The sequence below is a fragment of the Mobula hypostoma genome, chromosome 1 (genome assembly GCF_963921235.1).
Source record: "Mobula hypostoma chromosome 1, sMobHyp1.1, whole genome shotgun sequence".
Lineage (NCBI taxonomy): Eukaryota > Metazoa > Chordata > Chondrichthyes > Myliobatiformes > Myliobatidae > Mobula > Mobula hypostoma.
The window spans coordinates 230,096,685-230,123,929 of NC_086097.1; the positions used below are offsets into that span (position 1 = coordinate 230,096,685).

The following is a 27,245-nucleotide window of genomic DNA, read 5'->3' on the forward strand; positions in this document are numbered from 1 at the left end:
CAAACTCGGTTTCTTTACTCAGAAAGTGGACTGTCCAATCGAGGTCTTTAAAATTATGCAAGATTTTGATTCAGCGGCTGTAGAGAAAATAGTGGCAAAGCAAGTCACAGAACTCAAAACAAAATACCCTCCAGGAGAATAGAGAGTGAAGTGGAAATGGACAGTATAGATACATTTAAAGGGAGACAGGATAACTATTTCGAGTGAGAAGGGAATTGACAGCTCACTATTGGATGTACGCAGGAAAGGCCTAAGAGGAACATCGGCTGGTTGTGACCAAATGGTCAGCTATTGTGTTATATGTAATGCAAATCTGAACTTTAACATCTGAATCGTGATCATTTTGAATGTTACTCTACTATCTATAGAACAATGAAATTGAAGAAATACCTTTTCATTGATTCAAGTATAGACTATACATATTTTACGACTTCATGGAAAGCAAGAGCGGGATTAACTAAGCAGAGTCATATCTCACTACACAGTAAACTAACCAACATCCACTGTGGGTTTTGTGGTATCAGTCAAGGAATAATCATTGGCCAGAGAGAACGTTCTTGTTCTCCATTGTTACTCCTGTGATTGATAGCATGAATGCGAGGACAGGGTATTGGCATGCCATCTGAAGTAAGTGCACAGTACGGTATTGTACAAAAGTCTTGAGCACATATACATATGCACATACAGATAGCTGGGTGCCCAAGACTTTTGCACAGTACTGTAGTTGTCAATGTGGGGAAGAGTGAGTTTGTAAATTTGGCGGGAGCAAAGGAAGTTTGGAATGGCAAGGGTGGAGCGCTGTGGGACAGGTGGCAGAAAAGGTGTGCCATGGTGGGGGGGGGGGTAGTAGTGGGGGAATGGTACAGGTACAGACACACCCACCCGAGACACCAGGCAAGGTCATTTGATTCCAAACAATTAGTTTGCTGATCATCACAGAATATCTCCCTGGTGCTTCCCACTCCCTCCGCTCTCCCTTCCCCATTTCCCAACCATGATTTCCCTCTCCCCTTCCACTCTCAGTCCACAACGGAGACCCAGATCAGAATCAGGCTCATCATCACTCACATACATCACGAAATTAGGTTTATTTTTGCTTTAGCTATATAGATATATATTTATACACCCAAGACATTTGCACAGTACTGTACATTTTCCACATGACAGTCATAATTAGGTTTCTAAACTCCTGCACAGATGAGATATTTTCATGGTACAACTCCTGGTGATTAAGTGGAAACCACGGATGCTACTGCCTTGCTCATGCAAATGAGACTGGTGGCGGCTACAGCATACGGTTAGCCTTCAGGATGCGTGGGGGGAAACGCATGTAAGTGGATATCAGGTTATGTAAAATAGATGCAAATTTATTTTCCAAAAAGATAAAATAGTAATTGGAAATACATAAGTTAGTTGATTGATGTAGGGAGAACAGATATTTTGGATGGTTGCTTTTTACAAGATGGACTGAAATAGCAAAATGTGAAAAGAACAGTTAAATAGAAACAGAAAAAGCTGGAAATACTTAAATAGCCAGGCCACATCTGTGAGGAGAATAAACTTAGGACCTCAAAAATGGTTCTGTCAACTGCTATGCAGTTAAAGGTCTGTTCAGCCTGGAGCACAGTAAAAAAAAAATAAAACATGTATATTCCCAGGCATCATCATTAAATTTTTATCCTTCCAAAAAAAAATATCAGGAGCCACTTCCATAGGCAGAACTATTTGAGGAGAGAGGGTGACACAGGTTACTGTTGATCACAACAGCACTCACTGAGAGTGGCACCTCCTGCAACCTTAAATTCAGCATTGCATATGCAACTGAACTACTTTGCCAGTGAGGATCAAAGACAGGATCACCCTCACCACCCTCCTTTCAGGATTATTTGATGCTCCCTACAAATACTTAATGCTAGATCTCAATTTGCCACTTGCTGTATTAGGGCATCACCCAAGCTCCATATTCCAAAGGAGGAATTGACTTCATCTGCCTTTCCTTCAGCCAGCAACAGCAAAATGAGCATGCGAGTTGATCACTGCAGAGCGAAGGCATTCATAGACAGCACATAATTATTACTCCCTCCACAGGCTTCATGGACAAACTGTCAGGAGCATCTAATCCTGGAGGATCTGCATAGCCCCTTGGAGAAAAGAACATAAATCCAATAAGTAATAGGCCTTGAGGATACTTTGAGCCTTCAGGGGGTTTCCTCTCTCTCCTCGTCCATTACTGACGCATTCCTTCTCAATGCAACAGAATTGCCTGCATAGCTGCAAAACTTGACGACAGATTAATGCAACAACATGATAAAGCAACATCAGGCTTTATCCAAGAGAAACCCCAGCAGCTCTGTTCTAGGAACCCGAGAACTTATTTCACACAGAATTCTTTTTGGGTGGTAGCAAAAGCAAAGGAGAGGAATTTCTGGGCCAACATTTCAAGCTGAACACCCTTCATTAGAACTTGGAGAAGCTAGAGCAGAAAAAGTGGTAAGATGACACAGAAACCAAGAGAGAGGGAACAGTGAAGACACCATGGAAAAAGATAGAGACTGAATAATGAAATTCTTGCTGACTATGTGGGGTTCCAGATAGCTCAACTTCCTTGTTCTTTTATGGTGTGTATAAATGAACTACAGGGTAGTACATGACGAAGCAGCATGCAAAACAGTATGTTTTAAAAAATGAAACTGCAGGAAGATACCAACTGACAGGTCAGTAGACAGAAAACTGACAAGTGGAATTCAACCTGAAAAAACAGTACAACTACTGCATTTTGGAAGCATAAACAGTGAGGGGGGAGGGGAACATACAATATATAGAAAGCTATCAAGAAGTGTACAAAGATCAGAGGGATCTTTAAGTCTGTAATTATACATACATCTCTGAAGGACAGCAAGTCTGTTAAATCAGTAATACATCCTTGATGTCACGGAGTCGAGGCAAAGAATTCGAGAACTAGAAATGTATGAGATATATTTTACGTTAATTGATATAATTTTTTGGGAGAAAAACCACCCAACTTTTCTCGTGGAAAAGAGGAAACTCGTGTGAAACAGTATTGGAGTTTGAAATGTTCTAAGCATTTAAAAATAGTAGTCAAGTGGAGTACTTGAGCTGCCAAGGACATGATAGGCCAAATGGCCTCTGTAGGTCACAAATTTCTCTGAGCCACAATATAAAAGTTTATGTTCCCATGTTATACATCCAACTATCTGCTGATGCAAAGCCATTCAAACAGCTCTAAGCAGCATTTTCACATCTCTGGCTAAATATATTTTTAGATTAATGGGGCGTCTTCCTCCTTGAAGTTGTTACCTTACCCACAACTTAAAACTTGATCAAGTATGCAATAAATATATTTTGATTACATCTATTTTATATCCTTACCTCTTGGATTAAAAAAATAATGATCACTTCTTGTTAGGAACCTCTGTAGAAACATCCAGAAGGAACATTTGCCATGAGAATTACCCTGAACTGCATATAAATAAATCCCCAAAGCACATAAACCACAGGAACTTGTGGTTAACAGTGAAATAGTTGCATACATGCATATTACTATTCATAGAAACATTTACTGCAAGGGCATCAATACTACAAATATCTTGAAATATTTCAGGATGTATTTTGGACATTTCTACTAAAATTGCAGCGTTTCTGCTCCATTTATGTAATAGCATCAAGAAATTAGACTCTATATTTTGCACCCATGAACTCTGCTAGATCAGGGGACAATTGTGATTGTATTTCAAAACAAACTCATCTTGCCTGGCTTTTAAATGGACTCCAACTTGTTATCTTGCAGTGTTGCATAAAGGTGAATTTCCCACTTCTTAGGCATCAATTAGTAGATCTCATTCTCCAAATGAAAATCTGCTTCCACACATTGCTGTGCAGTAAGAGGACCAAATAAATGCTGGTGGTGATATTTTCAAAAGCTAGTTTATCAGCACAAGCCTTACAATTCTCTTTGTTTCAATCAGTTATGAATGCTGAGTTTTTAAAATCAAAGCACATGATTGATGTTGATTCAACATGTTTATGTTCTGTATTTTTTTGAGACATCCACATTCCTCTTTTTCCATCTGTTTTCCACTATTGGGCTAAGGCATTGGTGTTTCCTGGTGAAAGTTTCAAACATTTACACACACATACAGATATAAAGTCTGTAACAACTGTGGTATATTCACACAGATCCACTGATGAGTCTCAGTAACAGAATGTGTAGCAACGTCAAAGAAACCCACAGATACGACAAAGATGTGTGGAATTTGCTCATTATACAAATTAAATTTCAAATGCACACTTTCAATATAGTGAGAAGATAATGCAGCATTCCTTCTCTTCCATCCCTTCCGCAAAAATTTGGGAATTCTGTCTGTCACAAATGTTTTTAGACAATAAGGTACTTTAGAGAACATACCAATTCAAATCATTCATTTTATTTAAATAAAAACTATTTACTTTGAATGGACTCAAATATAAAAATAATACAAGTGAATTTTCATTCAAAATGTGACTTCTGTAAGGAACCGCTTGTACAATTCTGATTTTTTTTTAAGATCCAAGTGTGAGAAACACTTTCAGGTGCTCAGTATTTTCAGAATTCACAAGCCAAGGAAGTCATAAATAATATCATTGTGTGTGTCAACTTGAGAAGCAATATTAGAGGCTGAAAATGTGAAAAAGTATGATTTTCATTCTTAGCATTTTCTTTTTTGCCACAGAGGAGTACTGATATGATCTGCCAGCTTAGTCCTAGATCATGATAGTTGAAAGCTGTGTAATGTCACAAAGCAAAAAGCAACATCTTGTAAGCAGTGCCTAGTGTATGAAGTGAACAAACTCAGCTCTGTAACTAAGTGACTGGACTAATTATACACACACACTCAAAAAAAATTCTACAGCTGCTGAAAATCTTGAGCAAAAGTCAGCATGGATTTGTGAAAGGAAAATCATGTCTGACGAATCTCATAGAATTTTTTGAGGATGTAACTAGTAGAGTGGATAGGGGAGAACCAGTGGATGTGGTATATTTGGATTTTCAAAAGGCTTTTGACAAGGTCCCACACAGGAGATTAGTGTGCAAACTTAAAGCACATGGTATTGGGGGTAAGGTATTGGTGTGGGTGGAGAATTGGTTAGCAGACAGGAAGCAAAGAGTGGGAATAAACGGGACCTTTTCAGAATGGCAGGCGGTGACTAGTGGGGTACCGCAAGGCTCAGTGCTGGGACCCCAGTTGTTTACAATATATATTAATGACTTGGATGAGGGAATTAAATGCAGCATCTCCAAGTTTGCGGATGACACGAAGCTGGGTGGCAGTGTTAGCAGTGAGGAGGATGCTAAGAGGATGCAGGGTGACTTGGATAGGTTGGGTGAGTGGGCAAACTCATGGCAGATGCAATTTAATGTGGATAAATGTGAAGTTATCCACTTTGGTGGCAAAAATAGGAAAACAGATTATTATCTGAATGGTGGCCGATTAGGAAAAGGGGAGGTGCAACGAGACCTGGGTGTCATTATACACCAGTCATTGAAAGTGGGCATGCAGGTACAGCAGGCGGTGAAAAAGGCAAACGGTATGCTGGCATTTATAGCGAGAGGATTCGAGTACAGGAGCAGGGAGGTACTACTGCAGTTGTACAAGGCCTTGGTGAGACCACACCTGGAGTATTGTGTGCAGTTTTGGTCCCCTAATCTGAGGAAAGACATCCTTGCCATAGAGGGAGTACAAAGAAGGTTCACCAGATTGATTCCTGGGATGGCAGGTCTTTCATATGAAGAAAGACTGGATGAACTGGGCTTGTACTCGTTGGAATTTAGAAGATTGAGGGGGGATCTGATTGAAACGTATAAGATCCTAAAGGGATTGGACAGGCTAGATGCGGGAAGATTGTTCCCGATGTTGGGGAGGTCTAGAACGAGGGGTCACAGTTTGAGGATAGAGGGGAAGCCTTTTAGGACCGAGGTTAGGAAAAACTTCTTCACACAGAGAGTGGTGAATCTGTGGAATTCTCTGCCACAGCAAACTGTTGAGGCCAGTTCATTAGCTATGTTTAAAAGGAAGTTAGATATGGCCCTTGTGGCTACAGGGGTCACGGGGTATGGAAGGAAGGCTGGGTTCTGAGTTGGATGATCAGCCATGATCATAATAAATGGCGGTGCAGGCTCGAAGGGCCGAATGGCCTACTCCTGCACCTATTTTCTATGTTTCTATGTTTCTATGTAACTCTTCCCCCACCACCCTCTCATTCTGGCTTCTGTCCCTTTCAAGTCTTGGCCCAAAACGTTGCCTGTTAATTCTCCTCCATAGATGCCTGCTAACTTGCTGAATTCCTCCAGCATCTTGTATGTGTTGCTCCATAAAATATACCATATGCAACATAGAACAGGACTACCAAACATTTGCTTCAATGGTAAGAATGTTAGAAGGGTGGCGAGAAAAAAAAACTAGAGAATAAGTGAGATTTACAATATTGATAAAAATCTGTTGAAATAAAAACAGGCAAAGAGATTTTCAGAATCATTGTTTTTAATGGAAACCTGTAATGAAATAGAAATCTTAAAGCTTTGAAGAATATAACACATTTTAGGAAGAAAATCCAGAGTAGGACATGCACAGTGAAATTTGGGCACTGAGGATTACAGTAGAACAGAGGGATCCATAACTTTTTGGAAGTGGTATCACAGGTAAATAGGGTCATAAAGAAAGCTTTCGACTCATTAGCTTCATAAATCAAAATATTGAGTACAGGAGATATGTTGAAGTTATACAATACATTGATGAGGCCTAATTTGGAGTATCATGGGCAGTTCTGGTCACCTACCTACAGGAAAGATACAAGGAAGGATGAAAAAATACAGAGAAAATTTACAAGATGTTGCTGGGACTTGAGGACCCAAGTTACAAGGTTAAATAGGCTAGGACTTTAGTCCCTGGGGCATAGGAGAATGAGGATTTGATACAGGGGTGCAAAATGATGAGAGGTATAGTTAGGGAAAATGCAAGCAGGCTTTGCCCACTGAGGTTAGGTGAGACTAGAACTGGAGATCATGGGTTAAGAGTGAAAGGTGAAATATTTAAGGGGACCCTGAGGGGGGAATTTCTTCTTTCAGAAGGTGATGCGAGTGTGAAATGAGCTGCCAGCAAAAGTGGTGGATGTGTGTTCAATTGCACCATTTGGATAAGTATGTGAATAGGTGGGGTGGGTAAGTCTGTGTGTAGGTCAATGCTTCTATGCAAAATAATACTTCAGTAGGGACTTAATGGGTTGAAGGAATTGTTTTAGTACATGATTAATCTATGACAATGACAATTTTTTGCTGTTTACATCAAAAGCCCCAAGTGCATATACTTTTTAAACTAACATCTAAATATTGTGGAATTTCTTACATTTCACATCTACCACATCATGGAGAACATAAAACATAACAAACAGCAGCCAATTTACACATTTAACTCATGGTTATAGAAACTGGGAAATCCGTGCATTATAACTGCAATACATGTCGTTCTGTAAGACAGTACAGTAGTGTAGTTGCTAGCACAACACTTTACAGTACCAGCAACCCGAGTTCGTTTCCTACCTGTGCCTGTAAGGTGTTTGTATGTTTTCCCTGTGACCATATGGGTTTCCTCCGGGTGCTCCGGTTTCCTCCAACATACCAAAGATGTACCAGTTTGTGGCTTAATTAGTCATTGTAAATTGCCCATGATTAGGCTAGGATCAAATTGGGGGATGGTTGGGCGGCATGGCTCGAAAAGCCAGAAAGACCTATTCCACATTGAATGTCAATAAATAAAAGAAAGAGAGACCATCATAAGACATAGGTGCAGAATTAGGCCATTTGGCCCATTGAGTCTGCCCTGCCATCCCATCATGTCTGATTAATTATCTACCCGACTCCCATTCTCCCTGTAAGCTTTGATGCCATAACTAATAAAGAACTTACCAACATCCACTTTAAATATACTCAATGACTTGGCCTCCACAGCCATCGGTAGCAATCAATTCAACAGATTCACCACCCTGACTAAAGAAATTTCCTCCTCATCTCTTTTCGAAATGGACGTCCACTAGAATGAGGCTGTGCCCTGTGGTTCTAAACTCCCCCACGTCCACTCTATCCAGACCTTTCAATAACATCCCTTTCTCAATCTTCAAAACTCCAGCAGGTACAAACACCATCAAACACTCCTCATATGTTAACCCTTTTATTCCCAGAATCATTCTGGTGAACCTCCTCTGGACCCTCTCCAATGCCAGCACATCTTTTCATAAATAAGGGGCCCAAAACTGCTCACAATACTCCCAACTGCAGTCTGTCTAATGCTTTACAAAGTCTCAGCAATACAACCTTACTTTTATATTCTAGTCCCCTTGAAATGAATGTCAACATTGCATTTGCCTTCTTTACTGATTCAACCTCAAGTTAACCTTTAGGGAATCCTACACAAGGACCCAAGTCCTTTAACATCTCTGACTTTTGAATTTTCTCCCCATTTAAAAAAATAGTCTCTACCTTTATTCCTTCTACCAAACTACACCATCATCCACTTTCCTTCACTATACTCCATTTGCCACTTCTTTGCCCATTCTCCTAATCCAAGTCCTTTTGCAGACACTCTACTTCTTCAACATTACCTGCCCCTCCAATTATCTTAATATAGTCTGCAAACTTGGCCACAAAGTCATCGATTCCATCATCCAAATCACTGACATATAACATGAAAAAAAAACAGGCCCCAACATGCACCTTTCAGAACACAGTCACCAGCAGTCAATTTGAAAAGGCCCACTTCATTCCCACGCTTTGCCTCCTGCCAGTCAGTCAATCTTCTATCCATGCTAGTATCTTTCCTGTAATACCGTGGGTCTTATCTTGTTAAGCAGCCACATGTGTGGCACTTTGACAAAGGCCTTCTGATAATCCAGTACACACATTCCTCCTAGTCTTCTTTGTCTACCCTGCTTCTTGTATCCTCAAAGAATTTAAAGAGGTTTGTCAGGCAATATTTCCCCTTAAGGAAACCATGCTGACTTCTGCATATTTTATCATGTGCCTCCAGAAACTCATCCTTAATAATGGACTTCAACACCCTCCCAACTACTGAAGTTAGGCTAACTGGCCTATAACTTCCTTTCTTCTACCTTGCTCCCTTCTTAAAGAGTAGAATAACATTTGCAATTTTCCAGTCCCCTGGAACCATTCCAGAATCTAGTGAATCTTGAAAGGTTACTAATGCCTCCACAATGTCTTCAGCCACCTCTTTCAGAACCCTAGAATGTAGTCCATCTGGTCCAGGTCACTTACCTACCTTCAAACCTTCCAGCTTCTTAAGCACTTTCTCCTTAGTAATAGCAAATACACTCATTTCTGTCCCCAATACTCTCAAATTTCTTGGCATACTACTAGTGTTGCCCACAGTGAAGACTGATGCAAAAGGCTTAAGCTCACCCCCCATTACTACCACTCCACCATCATTTTTCAGTGGTCCAATTTCCACTCTCGTCTTTCTTTTACTCTTTATATATTTGAAAACAAAATGTTTGGCATTGTTTCCTTATGGTTTTCAAGTTGCCTTCTGCTGGTTTTTAAAAGCTTCCCAATCCTCTAACTTCCCATTAACTTTTTGCTATATTATATACCCTCTCTTTACCTTTTATGTTGTCTTTGACTTGCCTTTTCAGCCATGATTACCTCAATCTCCCCTTAGAATACTTTCATTTTTGGGATGTATCCCTCCTGTACTTTTCTGAGTTGCTCCCAGAAATTCCAGCCGTTGCTGCTCATGCTAGTGTTCCCTTCCAATCAAATCTCTCATGTCTCTGTAATTCCACTGTAATATTGATACATCTGATTTTAGCTTCTCCCTCTCAAACAGCAGAGTGAATTCTATCAAAATAATCAGTGTTTCCTAAGCAAACAACAGGAATTCTGCAGATGCTGGAAATTCAAGCAACACACATCAAAGTTGCTGGTGAACGCAGCAGGCCAAGCAGCATCTATAGGAAGAGGCGCAGTCGACGTTTCAGGCCGAGACCCTTCGTCAGGACTAACTGAAGGAAGAGTGAGTAAGGGATCTGTTTCCTAAGAGTTCTTTTCCCTTAAGGTCCCTAAACAAATCTGGTTCATTACATCACACTCAAACCAGAACTGCCTTTCGCCTAGTGGGCTCAGCCATAAGCTGTTCTAATAAACTTCTCAAACACCAGGAAATCTGCAGATGCTGGAAATTCAAGCAACACACACAGAAAAAAAATGCTGGTAATGCACACAAAAAAAAATGCGTTCACCAGCAATTTTTTTTGTGTGTTGCTACAAAACATTTAATAGGCTTTCTACAAATTCCCTCTCATTGGATCCAGCAACAACCAAACTTCCCCAATCTACCTGCATGTTGAACTCCCCCATGACTATCATAACACTGCCCATTCGACATGCCTTTCTATCGCCATTGTAATTTGTATCCCACATCCTGGCTACTGTTCAGAGACCTGTATATGACTCCCATCAGGGCCTTCTTACACCGACAGTTTCTTAACTCTACCCAGAAGGATTCTAAATCTTCTGATCCTATGTCACCTCTTTCCAAAGATGTGATTTCACTTTTTACCAACAGAGATACCTCACCTCTCTGTCTACCTACCTGTCCTTTTGATACAATATCCATCCACTATGATCTTCTCCCAGCCACATCTCACTGATGCCCAAAACTTCATACCTGCCAATCTCTAACCGTGCTTCAAGTTTGTCCACCTTATTCCATATACTGCATGCAATCAAATGTAACAACTTCAGTCCTGTATTCACTCTTTTCAATTTTGCCCCCGTGTAACATTTCAACTCATCCCTCTATCTGCCTGCTCTTCCTTAGTCTCTCTAAAACACCGTATCTACTTGTATACCAACAGCCCCATCCCCAGCACCGTCACTCCAGTTCCTATCCCCCTGCCAAATTAGTTTAAACCCACCCCAACAGCTCTAGCAAATCTGCCCACAAGGATATCGGACCCCTCAAGATCAGCTGTAACCCATTCTTTTTGTACAAGTCATACCTTCCCCAGAAGAGATTCCAATTATTCAGAAATCTGAAAACCTGCCTCCTGCACAAATTCTTCAGCCATGCATTTATCTGCCAAATTACTCTTTTCTTACCCTCACTGGCATATGGCACAGGCAGCAATCCAGAGATATCTACCCTGAAGATCCTGCTTTTCAGCTTCCTACCCAATTCCCTGTATTCTCTCTTCAGGACCTCCTCCCATTTCTGACCCACGTCATTGGTACCAATATGTACCACAACTTCCAGCTGTTCACCCCCCCCCCACCTTTAGAATGCTGTGACTGGATCCAAGACATCCCCAAACCTGGCACCAGGGAGGCCCAATACCATCCAGATGTCTTTATCACATCCACAGAATCTCCTGTCTGCTCTTCTAACTATGGAATCTCCTATCACTACCACACTCCTTTTCTTCCCCCTTCCCTTTTGAGCCACAGAGCCTGGCTCAGTGCCACAGATCCGGCCGCTGTGGCTTCTCCATGGTAGGTCCCCACCCCCATCCTCCCACCATTATCCAAAGCTGTGTACTTACTACAGGAGGGGAACAGCCACAGGAGTAATCTGCACTGGCAGCCTATTCCTTTCCCCTCTCCTGGTACGTCCCCCTTGCAACTTTGGGATGATTACCTTCCTGCAGCTCCCATCACCTCAGTCTCCCATTTGACCCACAGGTCAAGCTGCAACTCCAGTTCCTTAACACAGTATCTGAGGAGCTGCCGCTCGATACACCATGCGGATGGAGTTATCAGGGACACTGGAGGTCTCCTGAAGTTCCCACATCTCACACAAAGAACACATTACCAACTTTGGACCCATTCTCAGCACACTATTTACGTACTAATAGACAAAGAGATATTAAAAAAAACAACTTACTTAGATCCTCTGCCTGCATTTGCCAAACCTACCCCTGCTCCTCTTGCACCTCCCTTGGCTCAAATAAAACTCAGCCCTGGTGAGATTTGAAGCTCACAAATGGCTCCCGCCCTGCAAGATGTCACCCTCTTACTCACTACTTTAAACAATGACTCATTCTTGATGAGACTTGCAACTTTCAAATGGCTCCTGACCTGCAAGATGTTGTTCTTTCATTCGCTACTTCAAACAAGTTTCATATATGAAATGATGCAAAAGATAATGATATTCATTACTAAGGTTACCAAAATGCTTTCATACAATATATAGCACTTCAGATTAAAATTAACTACACACCTAGCAGAGCTTATTCAATCTTTCACATTTACATGACATCATCTGCCCTCAACTCCAACACATCTAACTAGGCTTTGATATTTCCCCATCTGTATATTTTAATTGCTTTCTCAACTCACCTCCGATTTTCTCCAATTCAAAAATATGGATTACAGTACACATCATTCTCTACGTTCATTGAAAAAATGATTCCAAACATTTCTTACAATGCATCAGCACCTGTGTTGCTTTCTTAAGGCAGTGCACTTGAGAAACTTTTGAGAGGCTGCTAAGCAGAACCCAGACCATCAGTGGCAGGACCCTACTTGTGCACCTTCCGCACAAAGCCTTTGTAGTGGCTGCACCCAGATTTAGTATCTCTCTCTCTCAGCATGTCAGCAGATGACATCTCCTTACACAGGAAGACCAACAAGTTTAAGACAGATTAAAGTATGCCTTTCACCATGTTGACGATCTTCTTCATTGGGAAGAGTCCGTAGATCATAGAATGAACTTCAGTAAGGACCAAAGTAGTCCTTTTCAGAAGTTTTTGGCAAACACATAGTCCACAAGAAGGTGGATAATGGTCTTATTTGTACTGAAGCTGAAGTCAGTGGTATGGTGGAAGTGAAACTGTGACTATGCACAAGGATATGATGAAAAGAGCTCCTACTTATAGCCGGGTAAGGTTTAGTGCTTGTTTGTAAACTCTGCCGATGAGATATTCTGCCAAATGACTGACAGCTGGCTCAGGAATCCATTCTCTCCTTCACATCAATTTCCTCCATGACAATTCAAAGCTGGTGCTCCGTCTTTCCAGCACCTCAGAGTATACAACAGGGGTTCCTAAGTGGGGGTCTGTGGACTCCTGGTTTAATGTCATTTGGTCCATGGCATAGTAAAGGTTGGGAATCCCTGGTATACACCGTCACTTTTTGGTTTCACAAATTCAATTCATACTAGTTAGCCAAAGCTACAAACCTATGTCTACGACTCAGAACAAACCCTAACCTTATAGAAGTCCTCCTACCCTTCTACATACAATTGTGAAAAGATGGGGGGGTGGGGAGAGAACTGGGTAGCCAATGTAAGGAGGTGTCACCATGAATATTCCTTTACAAAACAAAGCAATGTGCAAACTTAGGAGGTAAAAACTAAAGCCAGACTAGAAACCCAGCAGGCCAACTACCAACTGTCAACAAGCCTTTCACCCATCTAAAAGGTTGAAATATGCTCTCCATTTGCCCAGAAGCAAACTATTTCAGCAAAACTACTTCAGGTCAGAGAAGCTCACTTGATTGGCACCCTGTCTTGACCTTAAATATTCACTTGCCCGACACCAGGCATAGCACTACAGCTCAAAACTTCTTTCCAAATCCACAATCTTCATCACATAGAAATAGATAAGATCCATTAAGGACAGGGCAGGAAGGAAGAAAGCATACAGTACACAGCAATTGCCCTTTATATTCTACACCTTTCTGACTTGCAAACATCTTATTGACATATCATCGAAATCTTGGAACTTGGAACACCACAGGATTCCCGCTCTTAGGAACAGCAGCTATTGGTTAATGTCACACAAAATACCAGTCTTGCTGACATACTGTAAATATATAGAAAGAAGAATTGCCAATCAGTACTCCTGGACCCTACTTTTGTCTCAGTTCACTGATACCATCAATGTGCTGGAGGAGTTCAGTAGGTCAGGCAGCATCTATGGATGGGAATAAGCAGTCGACATTTCGGGCCAAGACCCTTCATCAGGACTGGAAAGGAAGGGAGAAGAAGTTAGAGCCTCTGTCTTGGCCCAAAACATCAACTGTTTATTCCCAGTATCCATAGATACTGCCTGACTTGCTGAGCTCCTCCAGCACATTGTGTGTGTAACTCTAGATTTCCAGTCTTGTGACACTGATACCACCTTGTCATTCAGATCAGGACCTTCATTTTGTCCATTGCTGTCAGGTTTGCAGCATGTACCTTAAAGAGAAACTATTTACTACCAATATACACACAATTGGTAGGGGCAGCCCTGAGTGCCAAGTCTGCTCCGAAATAAGAAGTGAGACCTGACCAAATTGAAAGACCTACAAAAAAAAATCATTTAATGTACTGTATCAGTCACATCGTGGATACCTGCAGCAGGGAAAGCGACCAGCTAACCTATCAGCTACATACATGCCATAAAGAAAAATACTTAAATTCTACTTCCTAACAGTTAAGAAAGCTTATGGGGCGGTTAGCTTTCATAAGTCGAGGGATAGAGTTTAAGAGTCGTGATGTAATGATGCAGCTCTGTAAAACTCTGGTTAGGCCACACTTGGAGTATTGTGTCCAGTTCTGGTCGCCTCACTATAGGAAGGATGTGGAAGCATTCGGAAGGGCAAAGAGGAGATTTACCAGGACGCTGCCAGGTTTAGAGAGTATGGATTATGATCAGAGATTAAGGGAGCTAGAGCTTTACTCTTTGGAGAGAAGGAGGATGAGAGGAGACATGATAGAGGTGTACAAGATATTAGGAGGAATAGATAGAGTGGACAGCCAGCACCTCTTCCCCAGGGCGCCACTGCTCAATACTTAAGAGGACATGGTTTTAAGGTAAGGGGTGGGAAGTTCAAGGGGGATATTAGAGGAAGGTTTTTTTTACTCAGAGAGTGGTTGGTGCGTGGAATGCACTGCCTGAGTCAGTGGTGGAGGCAGTTACACTAATGAAATTTAAGAGACTACTAGACAGGTATATGGAGGAATTTCAGGTGGGGTTTATATGGGAGGCACGGTTTGACGGTCGGCACAACATTGTGGGCCGAAGGGCCTGTAATGTGCTGTACTATTCTATGTTCCTAACGTATTGCTTTGTTCTGGTCTACAAGTCACTGAACAATAGTGACTAGACATTGAATCAAAACAGTTAACAAGGAAGGGGGATGGGGGGGTGGGGAGGTGGTTGAGTAGAGTTGGGAATGGTATGATCAGCATCCAAATTAAGGCCTGAGTGGTAAAACAAATGGTCATCAACAGTGTATATCAGAACAAAAATCGGGGGAAATTGATTGACGGTGGAAGAGAAAAAAGTAAAATAAAGGGTAATAGAGTCATAGAAAAGTACAGCACTGAAACAGGCCATTTGGCCCATCTAGTCTGTGCCAAACCACAAACTACTTACTCTCATCAATCTACACCTGGACCATAGCCCTCCATACCCCTACTATCCATATACATATCCAAATTTCTCTTAAACATTACAAAAAAAACGAGCTCATATGCACCACTTGCATTGGCAACTTGTTCTTCACTCAGAGGGTGGTGAGAGTGTGGAAGTTTCCCCTCATATTCCCCTTAAACTTCTCTCCTTTCACCCTTAACCCATGACCTCTGGTGATAGCCCCACCTGACCTCAGTGGAGTAAACTGGCTTGCACTTACCCTATCTATACCCTTCAATTTTGTATATCTGTATCAAATCTCCTCTCAATCCTTTATGTTATAGACAACAGACAATAGGTGCAGGAGTAAGCCATTTGGCCCTTTGAGCCAGCACCACCATTCACTGTGATCATGGCTGATCATCCACAATCAGTATCCAGTTCCTGCCTTATCCCCATAACCTTTGATTCCACCATCTGTAAGAGCTCTATCCATCTCTTTCTTGAAAACATCCAGAGACTTGGCCTCCACAGCCTTCTGGGGCAGAGCATTCCATATATCTACCACTCTCTGGGTGAAAAAGTTTTTTCCTCAACTCCATTCTAAATAGCCTACCCCTTATTCTTAAACTGTGGCCTCTGGCTCTGAACTCACCCATCAGCGGGAACATGCTTCCTGCCTCCAGCGTGTCCAATCTCTTAATAATCTTATATGTTTCAATAAGATCCCCTCTCAGCCTTCTAAATTCCAGAGTATACAAGCCCAGTCACTCCAATCTTTCAACATATGACAGTCCTGCCATCCCAGGAATTAACCTTGTGAACCTACGCTGCACTCCCTCAATAGCAAGAATGTCCTTCCTCAAATTTGGAGACCAAAACTGCACACAGTACTCCAGGTGTGGTTTCACCGGGGCTCTGTACAGCTGCAGAAGGACCTCTTTGCTCTTATACTCAATTCCCCTTGTTATGAAGGCTAGCATGCCATTATCTTTCTTCACTGCCTGCTGTACTTGCATGCTTGCTTTCAGTGACTGATGTAGAAGAACACCTAGATCTCGTTGTGCTTCCCCTTTTCCTAACTTGACTCCATTTAGATAATAATCTGCCTTCCCGTTCTTGCCACCAAAGTGGATAATTTCACATTTATCCACATTAAACTGCATCTGCCATGCATCTGCCCACTCACCCAGCCTGTCCAAGTCACCCTGCATTCTCATAACATCCTCCTCACATTTCATAGTGCCACCCAGTTTTGTGTCATCGGCAAATTTGCTAATGTTACTTTTAATTCCCTCATCTAAATCATTAATATATATTGTAAACAGCTGCGGTCCCAGCACTGAACCCTGCGGTACCCCACTGGTCACCGCCTGCCATTCCGAAAGGGACCCATTAATCGCTACTCTTTGTTTCCTGTCAGCCAGCCAATTTTCAATCCATGTTAGCACTCTGCCCCCAATACCATGTGCCCTAATTTTGCCCACTAATCTCCTATGTGGGACTTTATCAAAGGCTTTCTTAAAGTCCAGGTACACTACATCCACTGGCTCTCCCTTGTCCATTTTCATAGTTACATCCTCAAAAAATTCCAGAAGATTAGTCAAGCACAATTTCCCCTTCGTAAATCCATGCTGACTTGGACCGATCCTGTTACTGCTATCCAGATGTGTCATAATTTCATCTTTTATAATTGACTCCAGCATCTTTCCCACCACCGACGTCAGGCTAACCGGTCTATAATTTCCTGTTTTCTCTCTTCCTCTCTTCTTGAAGAGAGGGACAACATTAGCCACCCTCCAATCCACAGGAACTGATTCTGAATCTATAGAACATTGGAAAATGATTACCAATGCGTCCACGATTTCTGAAGCCACCTCCTTAAGTACCTTGGGATGCAGACCATCAGGTCCCGGGGACTTATCAGCCTTCGGACCCAACAGTCTATCCAACACCATTTCCTGCCTAATATAAATTTCCTTCAATTCATCCATTACCCTAGGTCCTTTGGCCACTATTACATCTGGGAGATTGTTTGTGTCTTCCCTAGTGAAGACAGATCCAAAGTACCTGTTCAACTCGTCTGCCATTTCCTTGTTCCCCATAATAAATTCATCCGCTTCTGTCTTCAAGGGCCCAATTTTGGTCTTAACTATTTTTTCCCTTTTCACATACCTAAAGAAGCTTTTACTATCCTCCTTTATATTCCTGGCTAGTTTACCTTCGTACCTCATTTTTCTCCGCATATTGCCTTTTTAGTTACCTTCTGTTGCTCTTTAAAAGTTTCCCAAACCTCCGGCTTCCCACTCGTCTTTGCTATGTTATACTTCTTCTCTCTTATTTTTATACTGTCCATTACTTCCCTTGTCAGCCACGGCCTCCCCTTACTCCCCTTAGGATCTTTCTTCCTCTTTGGAACGAACTGATCCTGCACCTTCCGCATTATTCCCAGAAACACTTGCCATTGCTGTTCCACTGTCATCCCTGCTAGGGTATTGTTCCATTGAACTTTGGCCAGCTCTTCCCTTATAGCACCACAGTTCCCTTTGTTCAACTGTAATACTGACACTTCCGAGTTTCCCTTCTCCCTCTCAAATTGTAGATTAAAACTTATATTATGGTCACTACCTCCTAATGGCTCCTTTACCTCGAGGTCCCTGATCAAATCCGGTATTGCAAGGAATGAAGTCCTCTCCTATTCAATATTTCTTTATAACTCAGGTCCCTCAGACCCAGCAACAAAGAAAGAGCATTTGCGAAGCAAATAGGAAAGAAATTAAGTTTGGTGCTAGTATCATCTGTAAAGGAGGGCAGGGGCTGGAAATGTCCATGTTTTCAGTGTAAGTTATGGAAACATGGCTTGCACTTACCGCCTAATAAACTGTACACAGTGGGATGCAAGAGGCATTCATTCTACAATGTTTATATAGATGTTTGCAGCTGAAACCAGACACTTTTCTGATTTTAAAACATTGTGGAACTTGTGGGTTACTTACATTGAACCAGGTTTTCAGATTCACATCAGCTGCACTTCTACTATTTTTAAAACTCTGCTTACTATCTGCTGTCCGGAGGTAGTCAGGGGTCACAAGGCATAACTAGAAGTTGTCCCATTGAATGAGGTGCACTCATTTCTCCAGCTGCTACATCTTTGCCACAATTTGTTCTGCAGAACTTTGGCTAAAATACTACATACTCTGCGATTTAATACACGTTCTCCAACTTGATCAGATGGTCACAGCCACCATCAGAAACTGGCAAATACCTGCTGCATCCAATGCTGGTACACAGACAGAAATCCCTTTACGCCCAACTTCAGTGCACTGAACCTTCAGCGCTTGGGAAACGTTTCTGCACACTGAAGTTACAGATTGGAGTTGCCAGATACAAATTCTAAGCAAACAGTATACAATTTAGCTTGATGTTATTACAAGTGCCGACAGTCCAAATTCATGAGCCAATGTTATTGATGTACAATGATGGGAGAAATGATAAATGAACATATTTGTGCAATATAGTTTACTGATTTTTTTTCTAGCCATAGAATATTCAGACTGAGGATAATCGTTCAAAACAATGGCAGCTTAAAAAAAATTCATATCAAGAAAAATGGAATTTTAAAAGGTTCTCATCACAGATTATTAATCAAATTACGCACTCAGTAAATGTCTGTCTATAAATAAGTGTACATTTCCATTAAAACAATGGCAATTAGATTGAGTAGAAAGAAATATAATAGCAGAGAATAAAACATGAAGCCAGAATTATCATTGTCTTTCAACATGACAACCAGGTAACTTTGTCAGTTATATACAGTTCCACCCCACGCCTTGTTTGGTGCATTGGGTAGCAACCTTGCTGTTTCTTAAACATTTGTCTGTTTTACGAGATCAAATTGCTAGCTCAGCACCCAATCCAGCTCAGATGAAAAGCATGCAAGGAGCTGGCCAGATTTGAACCTGGGACATCTTGTCTGGATACCACTACGCCACTGGCACAAACTAGTTACACAGAGCCCTGTTGCTAATCAAGTTAATTATTCGCTCTTTACTATGTTGAATATGAGAGTCAATTATAGGAAAAGGATTAAAAAAAAAGAAACTGCAAGGTCTTATTGCATCTATTAAGTACCATAAATAAACATTCAAATGAAGTCAAAACCTAAAGCAAAGTGAGCAAAATATCATAGAAGTTCCTTGAATGAATAAACATTATCTTCTGATGCTGCAAAATCTTCCAGCCATTCCTCGTCTGACCTGTTACAAGGTTTCAGCTTGACATACTGCAAGGATCAGGAACATGATTTCTTCATTTCCCCCAGGGCACACTGCAGTCCTTTAACTAGCTTTTGCAGACATTATCCAAATTCTTTCCACCTTAGAGTCACATATGCCTCACCAAGGGGAACTGCAATTCAGACTTACTGAATGAGTAGGTTTTTTTTATGATATTGTGCTGGAAGCTATATCAACCCATTCCACTGTTCTTACAAGCACAAATAAAACCATTTGTTTTTACACTTTTTTGTATTTTTTTTCTCACGGTAGCACGTCGAAGCTGCACCCTCTCTAACATGCTGGTAGAGAGAGTTTTATTTGGGTTTTCTTTAGCGCTGGAAATGGTTACATCCCGACACACGGGACAGAAGCAAAGTCGCATTGTGTACTCCACGGACCAGCAAAGACCGGCCGGCTTAGCGAACAGAGCGGTGGACACCCCTCCTGAAATCCGGAGAAAAACACACAGAGGGGGATCACAAAGCCGAGGAAAGAGGACCGGGTTGAGACAACAGAGACTTTTGGAGAAGAGGAGTTCGGTGGGTAATACCGTTCCGGCTAACCGGAAGTGCACTGAGAGCGGTAAGCGTACAGGAGTTGGGTGCTTACTGTTCTGGCTAACAACGGATGGTGCAATCCGGGGCATATTACAATCGAGGAACGTGTTTGCAGACTGGATATTGAACTTTTTACTGTTGGATTTCAGCCACATTCCACCGTGATACAACACTTGGCAGCACGGGAGGTCGTTCCTGCCTGTGGCCATCGAACGTGCAGCTCCTCCCGTGGAGGGTCAGACACCCTGAGCCAATAGACTGGTCCTGGACTTATTTTCCATCCGGCATAGTTTGTATTTTGGTGCTTGATTGTTGGGGTTTTATGCATTGCTATATTTACGCTCTATTCTTGGTTGGTGCAGCTGTAACGAAACCAATTTCCCTCGGGATTAATAAAGTATATCTATCTATCTATCCATATCTTGAGTGTCTTTAACTCAGAAACACAGTATGTTTCTTTAATTAATTTTAATTAAAAGTTGCAAGGTGCTAATTCTATTCAACAATTGATACGATTGTTAATAAACAGCTACTGAGCTTCTTGGACAAAGTTACCTCCAGTTCCACCTACATAAATTTGTACAGAGGTAAAAATGTCTCCAAAATAGCAATCAACATTAACTGGGTAAAATAATGTCGAACAATAGCACTATTGCATCAAAGTTGCTGGTGAACGCAGCAGGCCAGGCAGCATCTCTAGGAAGAGGTACAGTCGACGTTTCGGGCCGAGACCCTTCGTCAGGACTAACTGAAGGAATAGCTTGTAAGAGATTTGAAAGTGGGAGGGGGAGGGGAGATCCAAAATGATAGGAGAAGACAGGAGGGGGAGGGATGGAGCCAAGAGCTGGATGGGTGATCATGATCCTCTCATATCCCTTTTGCCAATCAACCGTCCAGCTCTTGGCTCCATCCCTCCCCCTCCTGTCTTCTCCTATCATTTTGGATCTCCCCCTCCCCCTCCCACTTTCAAGTCTCTTACTAGCTCTTCCTTCAGTTAGTCCTGACGAAGGGTCTCGGCCCGAAACGTCGACTGTACCTCTTCCTAGAGATGCTGCCTGGCCTGCTGCGTTCACCAGCAACTTTGATGTGTGTGGCTTGAATTTCCAGCATCTGCAGAATTCCTCGTGTTAGCATTATTGCATTTTGCACCATAAACGTAAATTGGGACTGCAAGAATTTACTAAAATTCAAGACTTAGCACCATTTACAAGTGCTAAAAATGTAGCATGTGTCTCACCCTCTAATTCAACTACAAAGTCTTACTTAAATGAATAACATTAAAGTAACATTTTTTTTTGGCTTTTCACTAGAAGCTTTTTTTATGCCATGGACCAATACCATAAAGGTGTTCGTGTCCCCAGGTTGGAAATATCAGTTGACATGCAGTGTATATCCAACACATGCTAATACAGTGAACCTCTCCCACAGATTTTTGAGAATTGGAGACAAGCTCATTTGTGGACAAGATATTCCCAAATAAAGCCAAAGGTGCAATGAACAGTGTTTTTTTTAGGAGTCAGAAAAGTACAGAACAGAAACAGGCCCTACGGCCCATCTAGTCCATGCTAAACCATTTAAACTATCTACTCCCAAAGACGACTTAAACTGTCTATTCCCAGGGACCACAACCCACCCCCATACTCTTACCATCCAAGTACCTATCCAAACTTCTCTTAAACATTGAAATTGAGCTCACATGCACCGATTGTGCTGGCAGCTCATTTCACACTCTCATGACCCTCTAAGAGAAGTAGTTTTCCCTCACGTTCCCCTCAGGTTCCCCTTTCACCCTTAACCCATGACCTGTGGTTGTAGTCCCTCCCAACCTCAGGAGAAAAAAAACCTGCTTGCATTTACTCTATCTGTACCTCTCAATATTATTAATAAAGTCCTAACCTATTCAATCTTTCCTTATAACCCAGGCCCTCCAGACCTGGCAACAGACTTGCAAATTTTCTCTGTATTCTTTCAACTTTATTTACATCTTTCCTGTAAAGATGCAAGAACGTAAAGAGGGAAAGTGTGTGATGTCCTTGTCCACTCGTCCCTTCCTTCTGATCTACCTCCTGCTACTTTATCCCTGTATGCATGACAAGTGCTACACCTGCCCAAACACCTCCCCCCACCCTAACCCCCACCACCAGTCAAGGACAAAAACAGTCCTTCCAAGTGAAGGAATGCCTCACTTGCAAGTCTCTGAGTTACTTTCTCACATGCTCCTGGAGCCGCCTCCTCTGCATCGGTGAGACCCGACATAGATTAGGGGCTATTTCAAAAGACAGACTCTCCCTGTGGTTACCCATTTCAGTTCAACTTCCCATTCTCACAGGTCTGTCCATGGTCCCTTCTACCGCCATGCTGAGGCCACACTCCAACTGAGATGCTGCTCCTGCATTTTCCATCTGGTTAGTCTCAGACCAGAAGGCATGAACATCAATTACTCTAACTTCCCCCGCCTCTTTTTCCATTCCCATTTTGGTTCCCCCTCACCCCTTCTCTTCTCATCAGCCTACTTCCTCCCTCTGGAGCACCCCCCCTCTTCCATGGCACACTGTCCCTCTCCTATTAGATTCCTTCTTCTCAACCTCTTCCCTCTCCCACTTATCACTTCCCAGTTTCATACTTTAACCCACCTACCAACCTTCCCCTTCACCTGGTCTCAACCTACCAGCTTGTTGTTCTTCCCTTCACCCCACCTTCTTAATCTGACATCTGCCCCTTCCTTTCCAGTCCTGATGAAGGGTGTCAGCCCAAAAGGTCAGCTGTTTACTCCCTTCCATGGATGCTACCTGCCTTCCTGTGTTCCTCCAGCATTTTGCTTGCATTACCCAAGCTCTCCTTCATCGGCAGAATCTCTTGTGTTTAGAAAGCACGCCCAGCTCCCTGGCCCAGAAGATAAACTCTCCTCAGGCAAAGACAGCTCTTGAAAATTATCTCATGGTTCTTAAGTACCAAAATGCTGTGTATCTATTACATGAGAGGATGTTTTAAAAAATGACGAGATCACTATCACAAGAAGGACCATGTTACATGATTAATTATTAAAACACTGCTTTTCCTGCAGTCACTCTTCACAATTGTGTATACTTGATGCCTTTGCCACTCTTGAGCAAATGCATGAAAGGGATTCTCAGTTGTGGGCAAGCATAATATGATACACCACATTGGCAATAAGGATGGGTCACACAGAGTTCCCAGGCTGTAGACTGCGTTAAGTTTTTGTATGGTGGCAAGATAGAAAACTAAAAGGCATTTCTGGCAATTAAGTGATTAGGATTCCCCAAAATGAAACTAAGGGTTCAGATTAGGTTTGGTGCAGGCACAAATGGAGTGTACTAAAATGCTGAGGAACTCCAGTGTGGAGGGGGCTGATGGGGGTGGAAATAGGGGTTGGATCAGTTTGGACATGTTCTGCTGGGTTAATACACCATAAAGGCAATGGGTAGCAATGCTGAAACACAGAATGTAGTTCAGAATTGGGATTCAAAACTGATGCAGCATCAGCAGACCTGTTGCCTTTGCGATAAAGCAACTGATACTCAACTTGAAAAAACAACTTAAGCTAGACGCATGCCACAAACCTGCACTGATCCAAAGTATTTCAGTTAGGATTTCAATCCTCATATCAAGATAGCAGAAGCATTAACTGGGGATTACCAGTCTGAAGGACTTGTCAAAACAACACAAATTTGGAACACTTTTGTAGGTCGGTTTATGGATACAGGCCTCCCGCTTCTGACACAGCTCTTTACTTTCCTGAAGTCAGAAAGAATGGATGGAAGTGATACAGTACGACAAATGTGAAGGTGCTTACATCAGCACAAGCTGCAGATGCAAATTTATCTGGCAAAGCAATACGAATGGGTTTATCAGGCACATTTTCTCCATCGGCACCTGGTAACTGATATACAGAGGTTTATTTAAAATTATAGGAAACAAGCTAACCGCCAGAGTCAGAGAAATGGGAAACCATGATTCCTGTGAATGTAAAATGGTCTATAACCAATATATAACCAATTATGTCTGGCCAGGACAGGACAGAAGCAAAACCACAAGTCAGTATTTGGGAAAGCATGTGACCTTAAGGCACAGCTTCAGGCATCCATCAGCTCGAGCCATGGAAAAAAGCACTTCAGAGGCAGGGAGGCAGAGACCACCTATTGCAGAAACTACAAGTGAAATGGCTCAGGAAGCAGCTTCCAATGAGATCTGCACATTAATGATGAAGCAGTAGATTGCAGCAGCACAACCATACGAGGATAAGAATATGCATAATCCTTCTCTTCCTAAGCTTCTCTAGGGAGAAGTTGGCAACAAGTGGTCCCCATATGACTCCGGGCAGCAGCCTTGTCCGTACTTCCACTGTTTCCATTGCAGCTGCTTATACAATGCTTCCTTCCATACCAGTGCTCATTGTGGTTCTGTTGGTAATTTCCTCCACAAGCCACTTGAGAACATCTGTTCCCGTTCCGACATTCCTCTCACCCTCATCATTCCAGAAACGTGGCAAGCTTCTCCTCAACTTCACCTTCCAACCCAGACTCCTTTTTGGATGGGTTAAGCCCTGACTAGTCCACCGCGAGGCCACAAATCACAACAGGATTCGAAAAGGGAATGATCCCTCCAGGGGACGTTGAATGGCTTTGATATTTCCGGTAGTGTCCACTCCTCTTCGCTCTGCACCATCCTGAGCAGTAAGGTATGTATCAGCATTACTTGAACAACCCATCAGACCTCTCATCCAGTGGGGTTTTGAAAATGGCAAAAATACACAAAATTATAGGGATTGGCATACCGAACAGGTATGGAACATTCAGCCACTTAAACCTAGCAATTATAAAACATGTTCCTTGCCCCTTTAGATTAGATTATATTCAACTTTATTGTCATTGTGTCAAGTACAGATACAAAGCCAATGAAATGCAGTTAGCATCTGACCAGAAATGCAAAGAATAGTGTTATTTACAAAATAACTGCGAATAAAAAGTGCTACAGCACACAAATATAAAAGTACTGAGACAGTACAATATGGATGCAATACTGCTTAGCACCGTGATGAGAGGTTCAGCAGGGTCACAGCCTCAGGGAAGAAGCGCTTCCTGTGCCTGCTGGTGCGGGAGCGGAGGCTCCTGTAGCGCCTACCAGATGGGAAGAGAGTAAAAAGCCCACGGTTAGGGTGAGATGCATCCCTGATAATTCTTTTCGCCCTGCCCAGGCAGCGTTTATGGCAGATGTTCTCAATGGTGGGCAATTGGGTGCCGATAATCCGCTGGGCAGTTTTCACCACATGCCGGAGAGCTTTTTTTATATTCTTAAAACACAAATTTTAGTCCAATTCACTTTTAAAATTGTCAGCTGACCAGGCTGTTGTTTTCATGCTTGTGGGTGTTGGGGGGGTGGGGGAGGGAGTTGATGCCTTTTCTTTCATCACCACCCATGGTCTTTCTGTATTTAACGGCTATCTGGCGAAAACAAATATTATACATACATACTTTGACAGTAAAATGAACCTTTGAGGAAGACATTTTTCTAGTACCTGAAAGAAATAGTCCTGACATCAGCTTGTTTTACTGCCACTTAATTCTGATCTTGCACATCAGAAGTGATAGCCTCCCTAAGCAACCCCTCCAGATCCTCTGTAAAACAGAAAATGCTGGAATCATTCTGGCGACATCTGTGGAATGAGAAACAGTAGAGTTCCAGGTCCTGAACTGGCGAGGTATCCCAGACCCAAAACTTTCAACTGTTTCTCTTTCCACTGATTCTGCTTAATCTGCCCTGCGATTCCAGCATCCTCTATTTTTATTTCAGACTTCTAGCATCATTTCTTGTTTTTCCATTTCCAAATCCTTTGATCCTCTCAAACACCAGAAATGGCATGGGAATTAACATTACATCAGCTGCTCTACGCTAGAGTTTCCTTTCATCCTCCTGCATCACACACCCACCACATCATTGTATTCCTTTTTCACTTCAGCTTGGAACTTGACAGTTAAATTTAAGAAACAAGATTACATTGTGAATTTCTTTCAAAAGCAGAACAGCAGTGAGAAACATTCAGTGATACAGTTTATTTTCCCCCTGTCAAAGATATGCTTAATGTATTTATTTTTGCTTTAATCAGAACCCCCAACCCCCCGTTGGGAACTTCATGTAAAAATATTGGAAATGCCAAGCATTAAACACTATATTAAATAATTTTAAGCATTGTGAAGTCACTTGTTAGTTTAAACAAAATAAAGATTAGGTAAATCATTAAAACTTATTAATGGTACAATAAAGGACACATTTTTTTCTGTATGTTGGAGTCCTCTCAATATGGAAGGAATATTAAGCAAGAACACAATAATAAGAAATAGGAGCAGGAGTAGGCTATCTGGCCCGTCGAGCCTGCTCCGCCATTCAATAAGATCATGGCTGATCTGGCCATGGACTCGTCTCCACCTACCTGCCTTTTCCCCATAACCCTCAATTCCCTTACTATGCAAAAATCTATCCAACCTTGTCTTAAATATATTTACTGAGGTTGCCTCCGCTGCTTCATCAGGCAGAGAATTTCACAGATTCATCACTCTCTGGGGAAAGTTCATCTCTGTCCCAAATCTACTCCCCCAAATCTTGAGGCTTTGTCCCCTAGTTCTAGTTTCACCTACCAGTGGAAACAACTTTCCTGTCTCCATCTTATCTATCCCTTTCATAATTTTATATGTTTCTATAAGATCTCCTCTCATTCTTCTGAATTCCAGTGAGTACAGTCCCAGGCTCCTCAATCTCTCCTCATAGTCTAACTCCCTCATCTCTGGAATCAACCTGGTGAACCTCCTCTGCATTGCCTCCAAAGCCAGTATATCCTTCAAGTTAGGAGACCAGAACTGCACGCAGTACTCCAGGTATGGCCTCACCAGTACCCTGTACAGTTACAGCATAACCTCCCTGTTCTTCAATTCAATCCCTCTAGCAATGAAGGCCAACATTTCATTTGCCTTCCCGATAGCCTGCTGCA

General features: G+C 42.1%; 1 protein-coding gene across 1 annotated transcript in view; it reads right to left on the reverse strand.

Annotated features, from left to right (window-relative positions):
* pag1 (phosphoprotein membrane anchor with glycosphingolipid microdomains 1) overlaps positions 1 to 27,245 on the reverse strand; it is a 161,650-nt gene that overhangs the window by 127,558 nt on the left and 6,847 nt on the right. The window lies entirely within an intron of this gene.